The 26,331-nt window shown below is 44.9% G+C and overlaps 1 protein-coding gene and 1 non-coding gene across 2 annotated transcripts in view; one reads left to right on the top strand and one right to left on the bottom strand.

Annotated features, from left to right (window-relative positions):
• Positions 1-26,331, top strand: part of LOC145359671 (NT-3 growth factor receptor-like) — a 760,567-nt gene that overhangs the window by 317,105 nt on the left and 417,131 nt on the right. The window lies entirely within an intron of this gene.
• On the bottom strand, positions 8,151-8,222 carry trnae-cuc (transfer RNA glutamic acid (anticodon CUC)). Its single transcript has one exon. It is a non-coding gene; the product is annotated as a tRNA-Glu (tRNA).

The raw sequence follows: 26,331 nt of genomic DNA, 5'->3' as shown, positions 1-26,331 counted from the left end.
ATAGAGCCAATGTTTCAAGTCGAGATGACCCTTCGGATTAAACTGGAAACGTTGGCTCTATTCTCTCTCCACAGGTACTGACAGACCTGCTGAAATTTTCCGCCATTTTCAGTTTTTGAGTCACAGCTAGGGTGTGGAGAAAGATCAACTTAATATAAAGTAGATTCATTCAAAAGCCTGATGGCAGCAGGGAAGAAGCTGTTCTTGAGTCGGTTGGGCTATGTGTTTTCAGACTTCTGTATCTTTTTCCTAATCGAAGAAGGTGGAAGAGAGTATGTCCGGGATGTACGAGGTCTTTGATTATGCTGGCTGCTTTTCCAAGGCAGTGGGAAGTGTAGATGGATGGGGAGGCTGGTTCGCATGATGGACTGGGCTACATTCAAAACTATGTCGTTCCTTGTGTTCTTGGTCAGAGCAGGAGCCAAAACAAGCCATGATACATCCAGAAAGGGCATCCCTATAGGACATCTGTAAAAATTGGTGACAGTCATGAAGCTGACATGCCAACTTTTCTTCGCCTCCTGAGAAAGTAGGTGCGCCGGTGGACTTTCTTAACTATAGCGTTGGCATGAATATGGAATAGGGGGCAGGTGTACCAGGCCTGCTGCTGATAGTGGTTTGGCTGCAGAAACCCACAAACGGCTTTGTGACACTATGAGGGCTGCGCTTAGCAAGCCAGGGATAATTTGAGCAGAAGAACAGAGAAGCTAAGAACAATCATACCTTCTGTTGCAGAAGCTGACTGCCAGCGCAGCTGCCATGGGTAGCAGAGTGTAGAGGATGGTATAATCTGGCCTCCAAGTAAGAAGGATTTGAATCCAACCATATTTCTCTCCAGGCATCAACAATATGATTGGTACAACTGAGGCAACATAAGGTAGCAATCAGTGATATTTAAAGGATTGAAGATGGAAGTGGAGGATAAATTGGTTTGGCTCCGATTACATGACAGATGTTGTTCACAGATTTAAGAAATGGTATCAGCTGTGGAAGATCTTGGAAGATGGCTTAAATCGATGCCTTGTGTTCTAGTCATTTGTAGTTGCGAGTCAGATTTGACACTAATTCCTCATTTGGCATTTTCAAGCTTGTAATAACTCCGTGGAGGCAAAGGTCCCATCACCAAGTTTTCTTTATTTATAAGAGAACACAATACCATAGAGCTCTTACTCTCGGTTGCTTCCTGCTTCAGCAGGCAGAGAGACTGACATTCCTGCTTTAAATAGGGAATTATGAGGCTCCTGATTGGACCGTCAATTAGGACTCATCAGGGACATCTTCTTGCGGCAGCCCCTGGGCCGAGCATGTGACGACTGTGTGTTGTGAGCAGATTCTGCTGGCAGCAAAAGCTGACTGCACCTGTTATTCCCAGGCACTATCCCACCCAAGTACTAACCAGGCCTGAGTCTGCTTAGCTTCTGGGATTAGGTGTTTTCAGACTTTTATGGCCATAGGCAGGACTCATCAGGGAGCTCATACTTCAGCAGGCTAACCTCATTAACCTGGCTGAAGCCATCACCACCCTTTTCATTTGGTCTGCCATGAACGTCTGTGCCCCAGCCATGAACCAGATCCTGCAACCTTTACAGAGGCTGAAATGCTGGACAGTGAGGCAGGAGACAATGTTATTCTGGTGTGGTTGCATGGGAAGATGCCTGCCATTGGATGAGACACCTGAAACACCAGGCTGGATTTTACATTTGAAGGGTTAGGGATCCTGATGCCAGGTGGGTCTCGACTCCCGGCTAAGTCGGAAATAATTGCTCAATATCATTTCTGGTCAGCTGGCCAATTAGTGGGTAGAGGGCATGCTCGCTGTCCAGTGAAGGATGGTGGGCAGACCCCTGAGGCTAGAGGATCAATGGGAATCACGATTCAGCAATGACACATCTACAAACCCATGGATTGAAGAGGGAACAATTTACTTCCTGCCTTGTCTGTTCCACCCCACCCTCTTCACAGCACCGACCCGCAATGACTCTCATCATGAATTAAAATAAACCTTTCTGATTCATAGAATCCATACTGCGCAAAAGAAGCCATTCAGCTCAGTATTTTGTGCAGGCCCTCTCTGTGTTATCCCTCACATTTAGCATAATTAATCCCATCTAAACCTACATATCTTGGGACACCAAGGGGCAATTTAACATGGCCAGTTCGCCTAACCTGCACACCTTTGGACTGTGGGAAGAAACCAGAGCGCCCCCGTGCAGACACAGGGAAAACATGCAAATTGCACACAGACAGTGACCCAAGGCTGGAATCGAACCCGAGTCCCTGGCACTGTGAGGCAGCAGTGCTATCTACTATGCCACTCCCGCTTCAGTAACACAGCACAATTGAGTATTGACCAGGGAGACAGTATCTGACTTGTTCAGGCTGCTGAGAATAGCTGAGTTCACCAAAGTCATTACTGGTGTTCATCTCGCCACAAGAGTTTCTGTTTTAATTCCTTAGTTTGTAGCTTTGCCAATATAAAATCTCAAATTACCAATAAGTATCTGGTTTCAGTATAAATGCATATATCACCTCAGTGTATAGTTAAGAAACAGCAGGGCTAATGGATTGGGACCTTCTTTTGTTTTATAGTGTGTTTCTCGGCTCTTCAGCAGGCAGAGTACTTATATTTAGGCCATTACTGATGGTCTTTGAAGCTCTGAGGGACATTGCAAGCCCAGCAATTAGTTCAGCCGCAATCCACTCGATCACAAAGTGACTGGCCTCTTGTCTTGGAGGGGATTCCAGCTCTCTCTGCAGATCAAACCTGGGAACTGAGGGTCCTGTTGACACAGCAGCAGGAAATGTCATCTTAAAATAAGGAATTCAGACTCTCTGTCGAGCTGAGCCAAGCAATGATGAAGGAGAGTAAATTTCACATCTGTCTGAGATAATGATTGTCATGCAATTGTACTCAGGCACTGTTGTTGTTACTGGCCCTAAGGGCCTCATTACTATCTCAGGCTGGTTTGGTAATGGTCTGAACGCGTGAGCAGAATGATATTGTTGCTATATTAATCTCCTAATTATTAATAAAAGCATAATAATAGACACTTACATTTAACATGAGCTATTAGGCTGTAGGCCTATGTCAGCTGTACGTTGGAGGAGATGACAGAGAAAAGATTTCCTCCTGCAACCTTTTTTTGCACTTTAATTATGGTCAATGAACTTGCCTTTATTCTTTTGTCTCGAGCACACATCTGAAGCAATGCTTTCTCGTAGCGTCGCACTTTCACTGTAACCTCTCTTACTCCAATCCATTCCTTGGGCTTTCAAACTATGGACAGCATTATTCCAAGTCCCAATGATGGGTTCATTGCCAGCACTGGGGGAGAGGGGAGGCGGGAGACCCAAAAATTGGATTTTCCGATGGTGCCCACCATGGCGGATGGGAAAAGCCACTGGAGGCCAGCGAGAAACCCCCTTGCACCCCGTTAATGGGATACAGGTGAAGGCCTGGTTACCCATGTCCAGTTCATTGCGGCACCAGTGGGAAAACACACACTAGTGCGAAACACATCTGGAACAAAGTGTCGTGCAGCTGTCAACATTCACCTGAACAACACTGGGTGCTGCCTCCAGAGTTTAGGAGGTTGCCAACAACCCTGGACTCCACCGTGGTGTTTTTTTCAAAATCATTTGTGAGACATGGGTGTCACTGGCTGGGCCATCATTTATTGCCATCTCTAGTTGCCCTTGGCGGGCAGTTGAAAGACAACCACATTGCTGTGGCTTTGGAGTCACATGTAGGCCAGACCAGGTAAGATTCCCTTCCCTAAAGGACATGAGTGAACCAGATGGGTTTTTCCGACAATGGGTTTCGTGGTCATCAGTAGGTTCTTAATTCCAGATTTTTTAATTGAATTCAATTTCCACTTTCTGCCATGGCGGGATTCGAACCCGGGTCCCCAGAACATTAGTTGAGTTTCTGGATTAAGAGTCTAGTGATGGGGGAGCACCTGCAGATGGACTTTCCAGGTCAGGTGTCTGGGGGAAGGGGTATATCTTCCAGTCTCAGAATGTTCCTGGAGATCCATCGTCTTTCTGAGAGGGTCCGTCTTCTTTCTTTAATAGTGTGTCACTGATGTTGGGCATCTTTTCAATATGGCACCAGATTAGAACAGTGGACTACACACCACCCAGATCTGCCCCGCCATGGAATTCAGTGCTAATCACCTTGTTGCATCATCTATAAGAGGCAGAGGATTTTGACATGTTTTACCGCAGTAGGAGATACTGCAGATTCCCGCCACAGCAAACGACTCAGTCCCCAGATGGCCGAATTCCACCCTGTGTCACTCCTTCTCTGCTTTAGTCTTCCCTCCCTTCTATAGGTTACAAACTGTCCAAGATCAAACTTGCTCTGAATCACTGATTACTCCCGATCCTTCCTACGATTTAGTCTATCTGGAAGGAGTCCTGCCTTCACCCTGTCTCTCAGTTAAAAATTGAGAGATGCTGAATTACTGGAGGGTAATTAAATAACATGTGTAGAATATAGTCCATGAAGAATGGCACCTGCAGAAGTCATCAAGCCACCAAACAAGTTTCAGGAGTCATAAGTTCATAAGCTCATAAGATTTAGGAGCACAATTAGGCCATTTGGCCCATCATATCTGCTCTGCCATTCGATCATGGCTGATACACTCCTCCTCCCCATTTTCCTGCCTTCTCCCCATAACCTTTCAACCCATTACCAATTAAAAATCTATCTAAATCCTCCTTAACTTTACTCACTGTCCCAGCATCCACTGCACCTTGGGGTAGCGAATTCCACAGATTCACAACGCTTTGGGAGAAGTAGTTTCTTCTCAACTCTGTTTAAATTTTCTACTCCTTACCCAAAGACTATGACCTCTCCTAGAACGCCCCACAAGAAGACGCATCCACTCCGTATCTACTTTATCCAGACTTTTTATCATCCTGTATACCTGAGTTTGATCTCCCTCATTCTTCTAAATTTCAGAGAGTATAGGCCTAAACTGTTCAATCTCTTCGAGCGACAAACCTCCTGAATCAGCATTCAGTTTTCTTTGTTCATTCATGGGATGTGGACATTACAGGCAAGGCCAGCATTACTGTCCATCCCTCAATCCCTGCACCCTCTCCTTCCCTTTTCTATGTACAATATGCTTTGTCTGTATAGCACATAAGAAACAATACTTTTCACTGTCTGTAATACACATGACAATAATAAATCAAATCAAATAATTGCTCTGGAACTAAGTAGCCATTTCAGAGGGAAATTAAGAGTCAACCACATGGTTCTGGGGTCGGTGACCAGACCAGGTAAGGAAGTAGATGTCCTTACCTGAAAGGCATTAGCGAACAAGATGGGTTTCTAAGACAATGGTTTCCTTATAACAATCTTTTAGAATCATAGAATCCTACAGTGTAGAAGGAGGACATTCAGCCCATCAAATCTGCACCGACAACAATCCTACCCAGGCCCCATGCATTTACTGTAGCTAGTCCCCCTGATTTTAAGGGGCAATTTGGCACGGCCAATCCACCTAACCCACACATCCTTGGACTGTGGGAGGAAACCGGAGCACCCGGAAGAAACACACGCAGAGACAGGGAGAATGTGCAAACTCCACACAAATAGTAACCCAAGCTGGGAATCAAACCTGGGACCCTGGCGCTGTGAGGCAGGAGTGCTAACCATTGTGCCACCGTACAACCCCATAATGGATTTAAATTAATTTACTGTGGGGTGGTACAGTGGCACAGTGGTTAGCACTGCTGCCTCATAGCACCAGGGACCTGGGTTCGATTACCCGGCTTGGGTCACTGTCTGTGTGGAGTCTGCTCGTTCTCCCCGTATCTGCGTGGGTTTCCTCCGGATGCTCTGGTTTCCTCCCACAGTCCAAAGATGTGCTGGTTTGGTGTATTGGCCATGCCAAATTTGCCCTCAGTGTACTTGAACAGGTGCCAGACTGCGGCGACTAGGGAATTTTCAAAGTAACTTCATTGCAGTGTTAATATAAGCCTACTTGTGACTAATAAATAAACTTTAAGCTTTTGGTGGGATTCGAACCCAGGTCCCCAGGGCACTGTGCTGGGATTCTGGATGATGACTCTTGTGGCAATGCTGCTGTATCTCCCCACTGAACACCAGCATGCTTAAATCAACAGCTCTCCAGAGCAGGTTCTTATTTTCCATTGTGTTATATCCCCACCTGTCGATATCTGGGAAGCTTTGAACCGAGCCACTGTCAGTACGAGTGTGTGAATCTCTTCAATTCCTCCCTGCCCACCTTACCGTTTCATGACTGCCTTTGAAAAGTGTTCAGAAGATAAAGCATTGCAACATGAAATGTAACCTTTAAAATGACAGTCACCTTTTAAGCGTCGGCTAGTAAGATGAGATGAGCGCTAAAAGGAGGAAGCTTGACAAGTTTGTGACTTCTAAGATGCTCAGCTAGTACAGCTGCCTGCACTTGGATCAGCCAAACCTTTGAAAGATGATTTAGTTTGTCAGCCCTTAATGACAGCCTCCTGCTCCCAGTAGAGATTTCGAAACACTCGTTCTGTTTCTGATTCCTGACTTGCTCTGCCTTGTCTGCAGTGGCACTTACGTCCTGAATGTCATTAAAAGTGAAGGTTTATTTGTACTTTCCTAAGTGACTCACTCAAGTGAGCACAGTTTAAAAAAAATAAGTCACAAAGTGCTTGAGCATTTTGTAACTGACATTAGGTTTTTTTTCATTACCAGTTTCTGTCAGGCTGAATTTTGTGTCAAATGTAAAGCAATGGCCTAAGTCACAGGCCTAGGAGAAAGCTACCCACAAGGATTTAAAACATAGGAACAAAGAAACTAGAAGCAGGAATAGGCATTGCTCCCTCGAGCCTGCTCCGCCATTCATATTGATCATAGCTGATCATCACATTCAATATCCTGATGCCCCCCCACCGCCCCATATCCCTTTAGCCCCAAAAGCTATATCTAAATTTCACACAATGGTTAGGCCTCAACAACTTTCTATGGGAGTGAATTCCACACATTCAACACCCTCTGGGTGAAGAAATTTCTCCCCACCTTGGTCATAGAATCCCTACAATGCAGAAGAAGCCATTTGGCCATTGAGTCTGCTCTGTTAACAGTCCCACCCAGGCCCTATCCCCATTGCCCCATGTATTTACCCCACTAATCCCTCTAACCTATGCATCCTGGGACACTAAGGGGCAACTTAGCATGGCCAATCAACCTAACACGCACATCTTTGACTGTGGGAGGAAACTGGGGTACCCGGAAGAAACCCATGCAGATACGAGGAGAATGTGCAAACTCCGCACAGACAGTGATCAAGGCTGGAAATCGAATCCAGATCCCTGGAGCTGTGAGGCATCAGTGCTAACCACTGTGCCACCGTGCCACCCTAAAAAATTTACCTCTTATCCTCAAACTATGACCACCCCCCCTCCCCTCCTAGTTCTGGACTCCCCCACTATTGGGAACATTTCTTCTGAATCTATCCAGTCTAATCCTGTTAGAATTTTATAAGTTTCTACGAGATCCCCTCTCACTCTTCTAAACTCCAGTGAAATATGACCTAAACCAAATAGAAACCGGAAGCAGGAGTAGGCTACTCAGTGGAGAGGTTTTTTTTTAATTAAAGGGTCGTCAGTTTTTGGAACTGTTCCTAAAAAACTGGTGGAAACAGAAGGTAGAATCTTATAAGAATTTGGCAGCGTAGGTTCTGGTGAGAAAATTGGTGTGGAACATAAGAAATAGGAGCAGGAGTAGGCCATCTAGCCCTTCGAGCCTGCCCCGCCATTCAATAAGATCATGGCTGATCTGAAGTGGATCAGTTCCACTTTCCCACTTTCTCCCCATAACCCTTAATTCCCCTGTCTATCAGAAACCTACCTACCCGTGACTTAAATATATTTAGCGAGGTAGCCTCCACCACTTTAACGGGCAGAGAATTCCAGAGATTCACCACCCTTTGAGTGAAGAAGTTCCTCCTCAACTCTGATCTGAACTGTCCCCCCCCGACCCCCCCTTATCTTGAGGCTGTGCCCTCTAGTCCTGCTATCCTTTCTAAGCGGGAAGAATCTCTCTACCTCTACCCTATCCATCCCCTTCATTATCTTATACGTCGCTATAAGATCTCCCCTCATCCTTCTAAACTCCAAACATGCAATTTCCTGACTGGGAATCGAACCCAGGCCGTGGTGGTGAGAGCGCCGAATCCTAACCACTAGACCACCAGGGAAGTCCACCAGGAATTCTTCACTCCATTGGCCAGTTTTTTCTCCAAATCTTGTTCCTTTAACTGCCAAAAAAAAATAGAGTGGGTGTGGTTTGTTCCCCATTCCCCTCAGGCCCTAACACTCGGTAATTGCTGGTATTGGCCCCCTTTCCCCGACACTGAACATCACCAGCATCCCTATTGTCCATTCATCTCCACCACAAATAGAGGAGTCCCCGCACACGCGGCACCCCTTAGAGGCTGCTCCCAGCACTGCCAACATGGCACTGTCAAACTGTGCCAGGGGACAATGCCGGGGACTTGCTTGGCCATGTCCGAATCCACCACCCCCCACCCCCCGCATCCTGGGGGCTATAGTAACCTTTGTGGCACGGTGGGGGGGGATCCCCTCGACAGATTCACATCTGGGGGGGGATCTGTTGTAAACCCAACGTTGACAAGGGTTCGTGAGAGGAGGAAGATCTGGCGTGGGACGTCTTTAATTAGATTCAGGTTTATTGAAATCAATGCAATCGGGTTCTGGTGAGCCTGAATGCATCACTAGCGAGAGGCAGCAAAAAATCAGAGATCATGATCTCGCCGGCAAGTTTCATTATTCCCAGGTTTTGCTGGATCTTGAGCTACCACTGGTGATCTTGCAGACGGCATGTGTGGGCTCCCACCTAAAGTTTTTGAACATTTACAAGGCCAGGGTGGATAGATTCTTGGTAAACTAGTGGCAATAGGTTATTGGGAGGAAACTGGAGTACCCAGAAGAAACCCACACAGATACGGGGAGAATGTGCAAACTCTGTACAGGCAGTGATGCAGATTTGAGATTACTATCATAGCAGCCATGATCTTACCAAATAGCGGAGCAGGCTCGAGGGGCTGAATGGCCTACTCCTGCCCCTTATTCATATATCAGCAAGCAGTCTTTAGAGTGTTCACATACTGCAAACCAGGAAGGTAAAAGCATTTACCTTTCTTTGCAAAAATATAAATATAAATGAAATACCTACAGTGCAGAAAGAGGCCATTTGGCCCATTGAGCCTGTGCTGACAACAATCCCCACCCAGGCTCTATCCCTATGTATTTAGCATGCTAATCCCCCCGACACTAAGGGGCAATTTAGCATGGCCAATCAAACTAACCCGCACATCTGTGGAGTGTGGAAGGAAACAGAAGCACCTGGAGGAAACCCACACAGACATGGGGAGAACGTGCAAACTCCGTACAGTTTCCCATGGCCAGAACTGAACCCAGGTGTCTGGGGCTGTGTGGCAGCAGTGCGAACCAGCGTGCCACCGTGCCGCCCCCTAATTGGATTAACATAGAAGCAAAAATATCATAAACTTTAAGAACAATTTAAATATCTGAAATTCTTTTAGCATAGTGGAGAAAATTGTCCTTCTACAAATATAAAATTAGCTTTTCAGAACCAGTGATGGGTTTGGCAATAATTACGATGTTAGCGTGCTGTGTTTGCAGTGTGATTTTAATGGCATAATAGTGGCAGTTTTTATCAAATCTAGATTGCAGTGGAGAATGTGCGAAATGCTACACTATATCCAATGGAATCACATCGATTTATCGACAGCAGGTTTTAGTTTCCACGTTTAACTGTGCACATGTAGACTCCTGAGGCTGCTGCCACTTTCGTTGGGTAAAGATCAGCAGACGCCAATAGTTGCGCTGTCATCACCAAGGAAAAATTTAAGCCATTATCTCTGAACTCACATCAGATGATATTTAAGGATGATCAAAGATTTGAAAATTTCAAACACCAGAGAAGCCGACAGCTGGTTGCAGAAGGAAGCTTGTCCCTTCTCCCAAAGCAGTGAATTTGTAAAATCTGCTAAAGCGGCTGAAATTTAGAAATGAGCTGGAGGAATATCCGGCTAAGAATGGGACTATAGGTTTAAGACATAGGCACAAGAATTGTCAAATACCCTAAAGGACCACAAATTGGCCAGTACTACTGCCTCGCAGCCCCAGGGACCCGAATTCGATTCCAGGCTTGGATCAGTGTCTGTGCGGAGTCTGCAGGTTCTCCCTGTGTCTGCTCTGATTTCCTCCCACAGTCCGAAAGATGTGCTGGTTAGGGTGCGTTGGCCATGCTAAATTCTCCCTCAGTGTACCCGAACAGGCACCAGAATGTGGCGACTAGGGGATTTTCACAGTAACTTCATTGCAGTGTTAATGTAAGCTTACTTGTGACACTAATAAATGAAAACTAAATTATGTGGTCATTTATCCTATCATAGAATCTGCAGCACAGAAGGAGGCCATTTTGCCCATCGAGTCTGCACCGACAACAATCCCACCCAGGTCCTATCCCCATAACCACACACATTTATTCTCCTAATCCCCCTGATACTAAGGGCCAATTAGCACGGCTAATCAACCTAATCTGCACATCTTGGACTGTGGAAGGAAACTGGAGCACCCGGAGGAAACCCACGCAGGTACCGGGGAAACATGCAAACTCCACACCAACAGTGACCTAAGGCTGGAATTGAACCTGGGTCCCTGGCATTTTGAGGCAGCAGTGCTAACCACTGTACCATCATACCCCCTCTTATTGGTGCTTTCTTTCCATCCTTCAGTCCATCGCTTTCATCTTTCCCTTTCATTCATTCTTCCCTTGAGCTCATCCATTCCTTCCTTCCATCCATTCCTCCCTCCAGTCAGCAGGAACTGTCTTTGCTAAACAATAACATGTGTGTGTCAATGGACACCAGTAACAGTGAGTAATTCATGCAAGGCTGCCTCCAGCATCAGGTAGATCCATCACTCAGTCTGTCCCCAGTTCCTGTTGTATCACAAGCAGTGGAACGTGACTCGCAGTTAAATAGCAAACACAATGAGCCTCCTCGCCAATAAAATAAATTGACAGTTTGTTTTTTTTTGCATTTAAAAATAGCACAAATTACAGCTTGAGTCAGGAGCAGTGTGTATGACACATGGCATCATCTTCAATGATGCAGACGCACATCAAGAAGAGGGGAGGTTATCGTAGAATCATAGAATCTACAGTGCAGAAGGAGGCCATTTGGCCCATTGAGTCTGCACTGATCACAATCCCACCCAGGCCCCACTGCCGTTATCCCTCATATTTATCTTGCTAATCCTCCTGACCCTAAGGGGCAATTTAGCATAGCCAATCAACCTAACTCACAAATCTTTGGACTGTGGGAGGAAACCAGAGCATCCAGAGGTAACCTACGCAGACATGGGAAGAATGTGCAAACACACCACACAGATAGTGACCCAAGGCCGTCCCTGGTTCTATGAGCCAGCAGTGTTAACCACTGTGCCAGCAAAATTTAAATACATTTTTTATTCATTCATGGGATGTGGGCATCACTGGCTCACCGGTATTTGTTGCCCATCCCTAGTTACTATTGTTCAGAGGGCAGTTGAGTCAACCACATTGGTGTGGCTTTGGAGTCATACAGGATAAGGACAAAAGACTTCCTCCCTAAGGGACATTAGTAAATCACATGGGTTTTCCTGACAATGGTTTCATGGTCATCAGTAGATTCTTAATATTTTTTATTCAATTCAAATTCCATTATCTGTGGTGGTGGGATTCGAACGCGGGTCCCTGGAACGTTAGCTGAGTTTCTGGATTTACAGTCTAACGCAAATACTGTTGGGCCATCACCTCCCTTGGAGGCAATTTTGGAATTTGGCGGAAGGCTGTAACTTCTGCCAAAAGACTTTTTTGGGAGAGTTGCACCTCTTTCATCTTCTTCCACCAGTCTCGCCTCTGGTCACCTTCCCCGCTCATCAACCACTGACGGGGCACTGCTTGGCCTCAGTTGTGCCCCATTCTGACACAAAAACCATCGAAACACCCTGAGCTTGAAACCTACCTCTGTGTTCACAAAGCATCCAGACACAACAGGCACATTATTCAAAATTCATTTGTGGAATATGGGTGTCGCTGGCTGGCCAGCATTTATTGTCCATCCCCAGTTGCCCTTGAGAAGGTGGTGGTGAGCTGCCTTCTTGCAGTCCACATACTGTGTGTTGACCCACAATGCCATTAAGGAAGGAGTTCTAAAGTTCTGACCCAACGACTGCAATATAATTCCAATAGGAAGTCTCAAATACCAGATCAACCTGGTGTTGTGAAACTTCTTATTGTATTACCCCAATCCAACGGCGGCATCTCCACACCAATATATTTCCAAGTCAGGATGGCGAATGGTTTGGAAGGGAACTTGCAGGTGGCGGTGTTCCCATGTATCTGCTGCCCTTGTACTTCTAGATGGAAGCTGTCATGAGGTTTAGAAGGTGCTGTCTGAGGATCTATGGTGAATTTCTAAAGTAGAAAGGTAAAGTTTATTTTTTAGTGTCACAAGTCAACACTAATGAAGTTACTGTGAAAAGCTCCCAGTCGCCACACTCCGGTGCCTGTTCGAGTACATTGAAGGAGAATTTAACATGGCAGTGCACCTAACCAGCACATCTGCAGTGCATCTTGTAGATAGTACACATTGCTGCAACTGAGTATCAGTGGTGGATGGTGTCAAGCTTCTTGAATGTTGGAGCTGTGCCCATCCAGGTAAGCCGGAGTATTCCGTCACACGCTTGATTTGTGCTTTGTAGATGGTGGACAGGCTTTGGGGAGTCAGGAGGCGAATTACTCACTGCAGGATTTCTAGCTTCTGACCTGTTCTTATAGCCAGTGGCCAGAATTTTACCGCCCTGCGCAACACGGGAATTGGAGTGGACAAGGGACGGCAATGAGGAAGTTCATTGACGTTGGGCAGGATTTTATTGTTGCGCGACGAGTGAGCCATAAAATCCTGCCCACTGTCTTTACGTGGTGAGTCCAGTTGAGTTTCTGGTCAATAGTAACCGCAAGGATGTTGACAGTGGAGGATTCAGTGATGGTAACACCATTGAATGTCAAGGGGTGGTGGTTAAACTGCCTCTTACTGCTGATGGCCATTGCGTGGCATTATACTCAAACTTAACTGGGCTAACGGTAGTAGTCAAAAGGGGAAGGAAAGTCAGGGCAGCTTCATTAAACAGCACGGAGCCCTCTCCATGGGAGAGGACACAGAGGATTTGCCTCACTCTGCTTATTAATTACGGATAGATTTTGAAGTGGCCATAAAATTGCTTTGGAGCAAGATGTCTCATCTCCTGCCTCCTTTAATCTTGGTTTCCTGTTCAACTTTTTCAACTCAATACATTTTTATGAAATACAAGCACAATATCCTGTCTGGTATTTCACCATCCTCCCCACTGCCTCACCTCAGGAAGGGTCAGTGCAGTTGTTGCCCCCAGCGCCTACATCCTGGCCAACAACAGCCCCCCTCCCCCACCCCCCCAAGAAGATAAGGATTTCGGTGAAGAGACACAGTTGGGGTCAGGTTTGATCAAAAGGGTATGCGGCCAGGGCAAGTGCTGTCCAGCCATCGGCTTAACTAGAAACACGTGGCACAGGAAATAATGAGAAGCAATAAAGGAGAATGAAAGGGATTGATTTAAATGTCACTCAGCTCAATATTGCTTCAGTGACATGGAAGAGTTATTGCAGAATTAAAGTACGCCTTTAATAATTGACAAGACTGCTTCATTATTCATTCTGAAACCGATTTAATCCTTTCCCTTTCATTGTTTTTGCACCATTTAACCACAGAAGAACTTTTATTAACAAGAAAAGGCAATTAGACAATCCCACATTACTTTTAGAGATCACCCCTCCATCCACCAAGTTTCTCAGTCACTTCAATCCCCAAAACATGTCCAATTGCTGATAAAGCCCATCTGTATTGTCAGATTCTGACATCTTATTCAACACTCACCTGAGGAAGGAGCAGCACTTCGAAAACTCGTGATTCCAAACAAACCTTTTGGACTTTAACCTGGTGTTGTGAGACTTCTTACTTGTTCGACAAATATGTGAATGGAAAAGTTTTGCTTCCTTCCCGCTTATTCACAACTTCCTCATTTTTGCCCTGTGGTTCCTGGAACCCAAGCCCTTCGCCTTACACAACAGGTTGCCTAGTTTACTTTCGTCCATTCTTTTCCTCGTCTTGAATGTTTGAATCAAGTCAATTTGAAGTCTCCTTCTTCACAAAATTATGGAATCCCTAGAGTGCAGAAGAGGCCATTTGGCCCATCGAGTCTGCACCGCCTCTGACAGAATATCTTACTAAGGCTCTCTGCCCCAACCTATCCCTGTAACCCCATACATCTGATTTGATTTGATTTGATTTATTATTGACACACCTATTAGTAGGCTGTGAGAAGTATTGTTTCTTGCGCACTATACATACTGTACATAGAGAAGGGAAGGAGAGAGTGCAGAATGTAGTGTTATAATCATAGCTAGGATGTAGAGAAAGATCAACTTAATGAGAGGTAGGTCCATTCAGAAGTCTGACGACAGCAGCTGTTTTTGAGTTGGTTGGTATGTGACCTCAAAGTTTAGTATCTTTTTCCTGACCGAAGAAGATGGAAGAGAGTATATCCGGGGTGTGTGTGGAGTCCTTGATTATGCTGGCAGCTTTTCCAAGGCCACAGGAAGTGCAGACAATGTCAAGGAATAAGAAGACATGGCTCATGACTAATCCCACTAAGAAGGCCCACAACACCAGGTTAAAGTCCAACACGTTTATTTGGTAGCAAAAGCCACTAGCTTTTGGAGCACTGCTCTTTCGTCAGGTCAGTGGGAGTTCTGTTCACAAACGGGGCATATAAAGACACAAACTCAATTTACAAAATAATGGTTGGAATGCGAGCCTTTACAGGCGATCGCATTCTAACTTTCTTAGTATGGCCAATCCACCTAACTAACACATCGTTTGAGTGTTGGGGGGAAAACCAGAACATCCGGAGGAAACTCATACAGACGTGGGCAGAACATGCAAACTCCACACAGTCACCCAAGGCCAGAGTTGAATCTGGAGCTGTGAGGCAGCAGTGCTAAGTGTTGTACCACCATGCCTCCCTTCCAAAGAACACATTGCTCTTGGTGACATTATTTTATTGCTGTCCTCATTATGCCTGCAAACTGGCAAGTAAGATCATCCAGCCCAAGATGGGGTGCAATGCCTTATCTTTGATCTTGTTTATCTGTCTTGTGGGGAACATGAATTGGATTCAGTTGGAATCTGAATTAGGCTTTTGAAGCACACAAGGAATGGATTCAAGCTTGCCAGGTCTATTCTGAGCGTTGGTAAGGATGGAATAAAAATTATTTTTTAAAAAACCAGCAAATTGCTATTCTGACACTTCTGTTCAAAGGGATGGTCAGCAGACCCAATCGACCTAACATTATTCAACTGAATTCCAGCAAAAACAATCCTAACCTAGTCAATCTCTCCTCATGCATCAGTTCATCCATTCCCATAACACCACATATTTAACCTGTTAGTTCCCCTGATACTAAGGTGCAGTTTCGCAAGGCCAATCAACCTAACCTTCGTACCTTTGAACTGCGGGAGGAAATCGGAGCATCCAGAGGGAGCCCCACACAGACATGGGAGGAACATGTAAACTTCACACAGATAATCACGTGAGGCCAGAGTTGAACCCAGATCCCTGGCATTGTGAGGCAGCTATGCTAACCACTGCTACTGTAGAAAAAGATCAGCTTGATATATAGTGGAACCACTCAAAAGTCTGATGGCAGCAGAGAAGAAGCTGTTTTTGAGTCAGTTGATACATGTTTTCAGACTTTTGTATTTTTTGCCTGATGGAAAATGGTGGAAGAGAGTTTGTCTGGGGTGCGCGGGGTCCTTGATTATGCTGGCTCCTTTCCTAAGGCAGCGGGAAGTGTAGACAGAGTCCATGAATGGGAGGCTGGTTTGTGTGATGGACTAGGTATGTTCGCAACTTCTTGTAGTTTCTTGGGGTCTTGGTCAGAACTGGAGCCATAGCAAGCAGTGAAAAGAACATAAGAACATAAGAAATAGGAGCAGGAGTAGGCCATCTAGCCCATCGAGCCTGCCCCGCCATTCAGTAAGATCATGGCTGATCTGTCGTGTCTCAGTTCCACATTCCCGCCCTCTCCCCATAACCCTTAATCCCCTTGCCTATCAAAAACCTATCAACCCGTGATACATATTATTCATCCAATTCTCAGTACTACCCAGTTAAACTTGAAGTCAGCTCCTCAGTATCTGGTTCAGCATGGGTTAGACTGAGAAAAGCCTTTGAGTGAAATTCCCAGTTTGTGAGTTTGAACGGTTTTGTAATTCATCCTTGGACAATTGAGGAATGGGCAGCTCCAGGCTACTTTCCCTGAGCTTTGAGCATTTATAGTCCGTCAGAAAGAAATGCCTATATTAAACAATTCAGTTGTACTTTTAATATTTGGAAGTCACAAGAAAGAAGCTTTGGACTTGGGCTAAAGTCACAAATGACTGTGGGCATCAGGAAAACAGAGGGCAAGGGAGAGGGGTGGGTGGCAAGTAATGTATCACAAATTGTATTGTGCATTTTGTCCATTTGAGGCGACCATGCACACAAGTAGCGGCAGAGGGAGTTTGCTGGGAAGAGCTGAAGAAAAGAATCTATATTTGATAGTAGATGTGGATCTAACCTTAATCTCTTTGGCTGAATATATAACTGTTTAGAGATAGGTTTCCTGTCCAACTAAGAATATCAGGTGGGTACCTGAAGCTGAAGGGCCAATCAGAGGCCTTGCAGAGAGAGAGAAGGGCAGCAATTTGCAATGAAGCACAATTCTGTGTGGAGTTTGCATGTTCTCCACGTGACTGCGTGGGTTTCCTCTGGGTGCTCCAATATCCTCCCACAATCCAAAGATGTGCAGTTAGATGGATTGGCAATGGTCAATTTCCCCTTAGTATCCAAAGATCTGTAGGTTAGATAGATTAGCTGTGGTAAATGCATGAGATTATGAGGATAGGGGAGGAGGGTGGGCCTGGGTAAGATGTTCTTTCAGAGAGCCAGTGCAGACTCGATGGGCCAAATGGCCTCCTTCTGCACTATAGGGACTCTACGGCCGGAACGTTGCCGCTATTCATGCCGGCAGGATCTTCCCATCCTCCTGCAGTGAATGGATTTTTGGCCAAGCATCAAATTCTCTGACCTCGCTGCAGTGGTGGCGTGGTGTGAACAGCTGGGAAGATCGCACCCTGTGGTAACAGGGTGGGTGCTTCAACAGGAAGCTCCGCTCGCACTAATTGTTTTTCAAAATTGAAATGAAATACAGAAAAAGACCATGATCGTTGGTTTCTGTTTCTGTTTCCAAATGCTTCACAAGGGATATCCTGACCAGGAGCCTATGTTGTGGGTGGGAGGCTGGACCTTAGATTTGAGAGGTGAAAAGTGATCTAACTGACTGCTCACTCTGTCCCAGTATGGCAAAATAACAGGGCCAATCATTCTTGAGAAGCCAGGAGGAATAATATTACTCACTAAGGTGAACATTATTCCAGGGGTGGTGGGGAGCGAGTGGAGAGATTGTGTCACATGCATTAGGCGGGATTTCACAGCCTCGCTTGTCCCGGCCCCCGAAAATCCCACCCAAGATCAACGGACCTCTCCATCGTCCGCCCCTCACCTGCTCCAATTCCCGTGGCGGATGGGGCAGTAACATTTTGGCCTTTGTCTCAGTCAGAAGGAGTGAGGTACAGACCAGTGAGGGAGAAGTAGAGACACTGAGAGATAGAGGCCGGAATTCTCCGGCCGATCACGCCAGTGGGGTTCTCCGGTCCGGCCAGCAGTGCACTCCCACCCGCTGTGCCTCATTTTGAGAACTCTGAAAAAGAAAAACAACAGGTTCAGACACAAGCTGACAAGGTGTTAAGGATGGTAAGAACGGAGCAAAGCCAAACTGACAGAAAGCACCCATCAGCCCTCTGAAAAAACATGTGATGTGTATGTGCTGTCAAGTGTTTGTGGTTCATGATACGAATGTACAACACAACAGTGCCACTTTCTGTGGACTTAAAAGTGCTAAATGTCATCATATGCCCGACTGAATGGCAACTTCCTTCCCACTGAGGATCCCCTGGTGATGTCAGTGGAGATATCCCAGTAAAAGGCTTGATTTTGCCTCAACCTCCTTCAGCATGATGAGAGATTATCCAGCCCATTCTCCTCTGCGTAACATACTGCCTGTGGACAGTAAGTGAGAGTTGGCAGCGGTCACTGTACACGCGACATGGAATAATAGCAGGAGTCAGCCAGCCAATGTGCTTTTGGCTTACAACGCCAACAACGGGTGCAATCTTACCAACTCACCGCGCCGGTCCATCGGTGTGGTAAACTGGGAAAATAGCGTGAGAGGGCAAAAATCAGAATTGTGCTTGGTGCCAGTGTGGGGGGAAGAGTTTGTGTGTGTGTGTGTGTTGGTGGGGGGGCAGGGCGGTTGGTGGTGGTGGGGATGGATGGGACTCGGTCTCTTGGTCCACTGTCAGATCGGGTCACCCTGCACAATGGCGTCCATGCGCTCTGAATCTCGCTTCGCTGGTCTACTAAGGCTCTCCCACTCCCACCCCACCCCTCCACCACCAGTGCCAAGCTCCCAGCTGTCAGGAAAATTGATAGAGTGCCAGAAGATTGCAAAGGTCCTGCGTGGAGGATTTCCATTTCCATGCTCTAATGACACTTAGAATGTAATGAGGAAAATTCCACCCTTCAGTGCACTTCACAGGAAAACAATCAGACAAAAATTGACATAAGTCAAGGAAGAAAAATTTGGAGGGTATATTTTTGCACAATATAGAGTCTGTCAGGAACACAAAGGCTATTTATTAACAAGGAAATAGCACGGTGGCACAGTGGTTAGCACTGCTGCCTCCCAGCGCCAGGGACCTGGGTTCAATTCCGTACTCAGGTCACTGTCTGTGTGGAATCTGCATGTAGCCCCCCCCAATCCCCCGTGTCTGCTCCAGTTTCCTCCCTCAGTCCAAAGATTGGCCATGGTAAATTAACCTTACTGTCAGGGATTAGCAGGGTAAATATGTGGGGTCACGGGGATAGGGTCTGTGTAGAGTTGTAGTCGGTACAGACTCGATGGGCTGAACGGCCTCCTTCTGCACTGCAGGGATTCCCTGATTCTGGGAATCTAAGGATTCTGTGAAAACCTGTACAGAGTCTTGCAACCTCACTGGTTGCTCCAATCCCTTCAGGTCTACCACAGGCCTCTCAGATGTCTTCGGCCTAAGAGAGCGCTCCACCACTCTGGTACAAATACCCACTCTTAATTCCAATTGGTTCCTCAAGCCATGCGATGCTCTTCTGCTGTGTTACCTTCACAGGGACAATCACCACCGAAAGCTTGGTCAATGAGCTAGGTTTTAAGGAGTGCTCTTGACTGTAAAAGCTGTCAACTTTTACTGGGTTATTTCCGAGGCACAGTTGCTCTGTGAATGTGGAACTCTGTACCACATGGTGTAGAGATCAACAGAGGAGTTCAATAAAGTAAAGCTAGATAAGTACATGATGGTGAACAAAGGGAGGTTTTTATTGAAAAAATGGGAGAAGACACGTGTAGAGAATGGGCCTATTGGACTGATCATCTGATAGAATCCCTAAGAAACAAAAGGAGGCCATTTGGCCCATTGAGCCTGCACCGACAACAATCCCACCCAGGCCCTATCCCTCTCACCCCACATATTGACCTTGCTAATCCTTCTGACACTAATGAGCAATTTAGCACGGTCAATCCACCTAACCTGTACATATTTGAACTGTGGGAGGAAACAGGAGCACCTGAAGAAAACCCATGCAGGCACGGAGAGAATGTGCAATCTCCACACAGATGGTGACTGAAGGCTGGAATTGAACCCGGGTACCTGACACTGTGAGGCAGCAGTGCTAACCACTGTGCCAATGTGCTGCCCATCTGATTCTGTGCTGTGAGTTTTATATAATTGCATGTAATTCTCTGGTGTTCATTCCATTTTTCATTAATGAGCCTAGACAGTGAGTGTCAACAATCAGCCTTGGGGCTGTTACCAATATTGCTAATCTTGTCTTCTCCCTTTCACCCCGACAAACACACTTTCCAAGAAAGATGACATAGTGATCAAAAGTGGGAACCCTGGTAGATTCCATGCCCTATCCCAACCCTTGACTGCCATCCCATCGGAACCCAGCTGACCATTGCTGACTACTCCTGTAACCCTGGGACTCTGTGGTCTGTGTGTCTGAGCGCCACATTATTTCACATTCTCAGTAGCACTGAGCTGGCTATCACTGTTACCTCATGTATCATTAAATCTGTTTATAGAATAAAGAAAGTTATAGCACAGGAACAGGCCCTTCGGCCCTCCAAGCCTGCACTGACAATGCTGCCCGTCTGAACTAAACCTCCTAACCTTCCAGGGACAATATCCCTCTATTCCCATCCTATTCATGTATTTGTCAAGATGCCCCTTAAAAGTCACTATTGTATCGGCTTCCACTAGCTCCCCTGACAGCGAGTTCCAGGCACCCACCACCCTCTGTGTAAAAAACTTGCCTCATACATCTCCTTTAAATCTTGCCCCTCGCTCCTTAAACCTATGTCCCCTAGTATTTGACTGTACCACACTGGGAAAAAACTTCTGACTATCCATTCTGCCCATGTCCCTCATAATCTTGTAGACTTCTATCAGATCAACCCTCAACCTCCGTCGTTCCAGTGAGAACAAACCAAGTTTCTCCAACCTCTCCTCATAGCTAATGCGCTTCATGTCAGACAATATCCTGGTAAATCTGTTCTGTACCATCTCCAAAGCCTCCACATCCTTCTGGTAGTGAGGCATCCAGAATTGAACATTGTATTCCAAGTGCGGCCTAACTAAGGTTCTATAAAGTCAATTTTTAAACTCAATGCCCCGTCCAATGAGGGCAAGCATGCCATATGCCTTCTTGACTACCTTCTCCACCTGCGTTGCCACATTTAGTGACCTGTGTACCTGTACACCCAGATCCCTCTGCCTATTAATACTCTTAAAGGTTCTGCCATTTACTGTATATTTCCCATCTGTATTAGACCTTCCAAAATGCATTACTCACATTTGTCCGGATTAAACTCCATCTTTAAATACATTGAACACAGGAATTGGAATGTCTTGTTGAAGTTATCCAAGACAATGGAAGGACATTGTGTAAGTTCTGGTCACCCTATTATAAAAAGGGTATTATGAAACTAGAAAGAGTGCAGAAAAGATTTACTAAGATGCTACTGGGACTTGATGGATTGAGTTATAAGGAGAGGCTGGGACTTTCTTCCCTGGAACGTAGGAGGCTGAGGGGTGATCTTATAGAGGTCTATAAAATAATGAGGGGCACAGATCAGCTAGATAGTCAATATCTTTTCCCAAAGGCAGGGGAGTCTAAAATTAGAGGGCATAGGTTTAAGGTGACAGGGGAGAGATACAGAAGTGTCCAGAGGGGTAATTTTTTCACTCAGAGGGTGGTGAGTGTCTGGAACAAGCTGCCAGAGGTAGCAGTAGAGGGGGGTACAATTTTGTCTTTTAAAAAGCATTTACATAGTTACATGGGTACGATGGGCACAGAGGGATATGGGCCAAATGCAGGCATTTGGGATTAGCTTAGGGATTTCAAAAAAAAGGGCGGCATGAACAAGTTGGGCTGAAGGTCCTGTTTCCATGCTGTAAACCTCTATGCTCTACCTGCCATCTTTCCAACTGATCTTTATCCCACTGCATCCTCTGATTGTCCTCATCACTAACCGCAATTCCACCAATCTTTGTGTCATCCACGAACTTACTAATTAAACCAGTTACATTTCCCTCCAAATCATTTATATCTATTATATTGAAAAACCAGAAGAATTGCCCCCATGAAAGCTGGATAATGGCAGGATATAATAGAGGAATAACCTGTCAGCTATTAATAAACAGTTTATCAATGATATGGTCGGATCACAGGAATCCATTCACTGAAGCAGTTGTTACACTCACTGTCCAGTTTATACTTCACTAATAGCACAGTTCTACATAAGAGGTAAGAGCAGGAGTAGGCCATTCAGCCCCTCAAACCTCTTCACCATCCAATACAATCATGGCTGATCTCGCCTCGGCCTCATCTCCACCTTCCTGCCCACTGCTCATAACCCTTCATCCCACTATTAATTTAAAACATTTCTGTCTCCACCTTAAATGTAGTTAATGTTCTGGCGTCCACTGCACTCTGGGGTACAGAATTCCACAGATTCATGACCCTTTGAGTGATATAATTCCTCCTCATTTCTGCTGCCCCTTAGCTAAAATTATGGCCTCTCATTCTAGAATATCCAACAAGGGGAAACATCCACTCTACATTTACCCAGTCAATTTCCATTCAGCATTTTATCATCTCAATTAGATCTCCTCTCATGCTTCTAAACTCCAGTGAGTATAAACCCTAAACTGCTCAATATCTCTTCATAAGATAAGTCCTTCATCCCTGGAATCAATCTAGTGAACCTTCTCTGAACTACATCGATAGAATTTACACCCTTGCTCAAGTAAGGGGATCAAAACTGTGTGCAGTACTCCAGATGTGGTCTCACCAGTGCCCTATACAGCACCCCCCTACTTTTATATTCTATTCCATTCGCAACGAATGCCAAAATTCCATTTGTTTTCCTTATTACCTGCTGCACCTGCATAGTAACTTTCTACAATTCACGCGCAAGGACATTCAGATCCTCTGCACTGAAACATTTTGAAGTTTCTCTCCATTTGGATAATAAATTGCCTTTTTATTCCTCCAACCAAAATGGATAACCTCACATTTATCCATGTTCAATTCCATCTGCCAAACTTAGGCCCACTCACTTAACCCATCCATAACCATTTATAAATTTACTTCCTCATTGCAGCTTCCTTTCTCTATTTTAGTGTCATCTGCAAATTTGGCGATAATACATTCTATTCCTGAAGCCAAGTTATTAAATATAGCTTGTAAATAGTTGGGGCCCGAGGACTGAACCATGTGACCAGGAGTTACAGCTTGCCAACCAGAAAAAAGCTCATTTATCCCCACGCTCTGCTTTCTGTTTGAAATGTAGAAACATGGAAAATAGAAGCAGGAGGAAGGTATTTGGCCCTTCAAGCCTGTTCCGCCATTCATTACGATCAAGGCTGATCATCCAACTCAATAGCCTAATCCTGCTTTTTCCCCATAACATTTTATCCCATTCATCCCAAGTGCTATATCCAGCTGCCGCTTGAATGCATTCAATGTCTTGGCATCAACTACTTCATGTGTAATGAATTCCACAGGCTCACCACTCTTTGGATATAAAAAAGCCAATTGTTAGCCAATTATCTATCCAAGCTAATATATTACAACACCATGGGATCTTACCTTCCTTACTTCCTTAATCATGGATTCCAACAGGTTTCCTGATGACAGATATTAGACTAATTGGTCTATTTCTTATTTTCTGCTTTTTTGAACAGGTTGGAATATTAGCCTTTTTCCAATCCACTGGAGATTTTCCAAATTCCAGGAAATTTTGGAACATGTAACCAATGCCTCCACTATCTCTGCTGCCACTTCCTTTAAGACCTTAGATTGTAGACTTGTCTGGCTTGAATCCTGATAGTTTACTCAGTAATTTTCCCTAGTGATGGCAATTGTTTTAAATTCTTTCTTTACAACAACCTTCCATTGTCCATTATCCATTACCCATTACTATTGAGATGTTTATACAAGACAAAACATTGACTTTATATTTCTATTATTTCTGTGTTCCCCATTATTAACTTCCCAGTCTTGTCCTCCAGGGGGCCAATCTTGACTTTAGCTACTCTCTTCCTTTGCGAGTACTAATAGAATCTTTTGCTATCCTTTTTTATATTTTGTACTAAATTTCTTTCATAATTTACCTTTGTTCATTTTATTACTTTTTTGGTCTTTAAAAGTTTCCCAATCTTCCAGCCTGCCACTGATCTTTGCAAAATGGTATACCTTAGCATTTGCTTTTATGTTATCTTTATCCTTGCTTAGCCGTAGATGCATTTTCCCCTCTTACAGCCTTTCTTTCTCTCCAGAGCACATTTTAGTTGGGGGGAGTTGAATATCCCCTTAAATATCTGCCACTCTTCATCAACTGCCCTCCCTTTAAGTAGTATTTCTGCCCAGTCCTCTACAGCCAAATTATAGTCCTCATGCCTATGTAATTACCTTGGCTTAACACCAGAATACTAGTGTGGGACTCAAGTTTATTGCCCCTGTACTGAATTTGAAATTCAAGCATGCAATGATCACTCTTCCCTCGAGGATTATTTACTGCAAAATCATTAATTAACCCCATCTCATTACACAATACTGAATCCAACAAACCTGCTCCCTGGTTGGTTCAACAACATATTGTTCCAAGAAACAAACTCCAATACACTCGATGAACTCTCCTTTGAGGCTACCCTTGCCAACTTGATTATCCAGTTCTATCTTAAAATCACTCATGGAGTGGCATGATTGCACTGTAGTTAGCGCTGCTGCCGGACAGTGCAGGACCTGGGTTCGATTCCTGGCTTGGGTGACTACCTGTGTGGAGTTTGCATGTTCTCCCCATGCTTGCGTGGGTTTCCTCTGGGTGCTCCGGTTTCCTCCCACATTCTTAAAAACGTGCTAGTCAGGGACCCAAACAGCTGCTGGAGTGTGGGGAATTTCAAAGTAACTTAATTGCAGTGTTAATGTAAGCCTTGTGACTTATAAATAAACCTTTTTTTAAATTTTTTAAAAAAATATTATTGTTGTTTCTTTCTTACAAGTCTCTAGTACTTCTTGATTTGTACTGTGTCCTATTGTGGAACCATTATTAGGGAACTAACAGATTGCTCTGACGAGGGACTTTTTCCCCTTGCTATTTGTTATTTCTACCTTGATGGATTCTGTTGAACCACACTCCATTGAACTGTTCCTCTAATAGTGTGAGGCCATTGCACGCAATATTGGGCTACTCCACATGTAGTGAGGGGTTGCATTCATGTAGGGTGAACCATTTATAGTTCTCTTTATCATCCACGGATTTCCGCACCAATGGTATGGAGCTATTCCACAGTTCCACTCGATGGGGAGTGCTCTACTTCCCAATGTAACCTTTCCACAACACGGTTTCCTCCACTGACACAGCCTTTGCAAGGGCTATGTGTAGATTTACTGTCAAAGACTCAGAACTCCAGGGATAATGGGCCTCCTGAGAATCTGTGTCTGCTGGAGTGACCCAGGAGGGTTTTGCTGTAGGTAAACATGTATCGAATCCCAGCAGTTCAGCCTTGTTTCATCTGCTCACAAAAAGGGGTCAAGAACATACAAGCTTCACTTTACTCTTTGCACAAAGCACAGCTGACGCTGGGGAGACAGAGGTCTGAGTGTTGATGAGGAGGGTTAGTATCAGAATGGTGCTCTCTGCAAAAGGTGAATGAGCAAAGGGAGAGATAGAGTAAGATCTAAAAGCAAGTAATTTATATCCTTAATAGAAAATATCCAAGTCAATAGAAACCAGCAATTACCATGTGGCAATCTTTATACCCTCCTTCCTATCAGTGGAAGTTCATTAGTGAAAAAGCACTGATGGCATGATGGTGTCTGTGTGTGTGTGTCTGTGTGTGTGTGCATCTCTCTCTGTCTGCAATTCTCCCTCTTGCTCTTTCTATACATATGTGTGTAAGTGTGGATCAGCCAATGTGAGTTTGTTTACACCTATCTGCCTTACATATCCTTGTATCTGTGAGTGTGTATTTCTGTGTGTGTGATTGTCAATATATTTCAGAGTTATGTTTCTCTTGCTGTATTCTAGCTCGCTGAAATTCATTGCCTGAACCACTTTGCTACCATTTTGCTTCAGTTCAAAATATTTATCAAGGTGTGTGTGCATGTATGTGTCTGTGTCTATACGTGTGTGTGTACATGTGTATTTGTGTGTGTATTTGTGTATGTGTATTAAAGGAAGTGTATGTATTTGTGTATGTGTTTGTCTGTGTGAGCTAAGGTGTGTGTTTGTATTTGTGTATTTGTGTGTGTGAGTTTATGTATCTGTGTTTGTGTATAAGATGTGTGTTTGTATTTGTGTGTGTGTGTATTTATGTATTTGTGTATGTGTGTGTGTGTTAAGATGTGTGTTTGTATTGTGTGAGTGTATTTGTGTGTGTATGCATTTATGCGTGTATGTATGTGTTAGTGTGTGTG

Source organism: Carcharhinus amblyrhynchos, chromosome 28, assembly GCF_965287045.1.
Source record: "Carcharhinus amblyrhynchos chromosome 28, sCarAmb.v2.hapA, whole genome shotgun sequence".
Classification (NCBI taxonomy): domain Eukaryota; kingdom Metazoa; phylum Chordata; class Chondrichthyes; order Carcharhiniformes; family Carcharhinidae; genus Carcharhinus; species Carcharhinus amblyrhynchos.
This window is presented reverse-complemented; position numbering and strand designations above follow the sequence as displayed.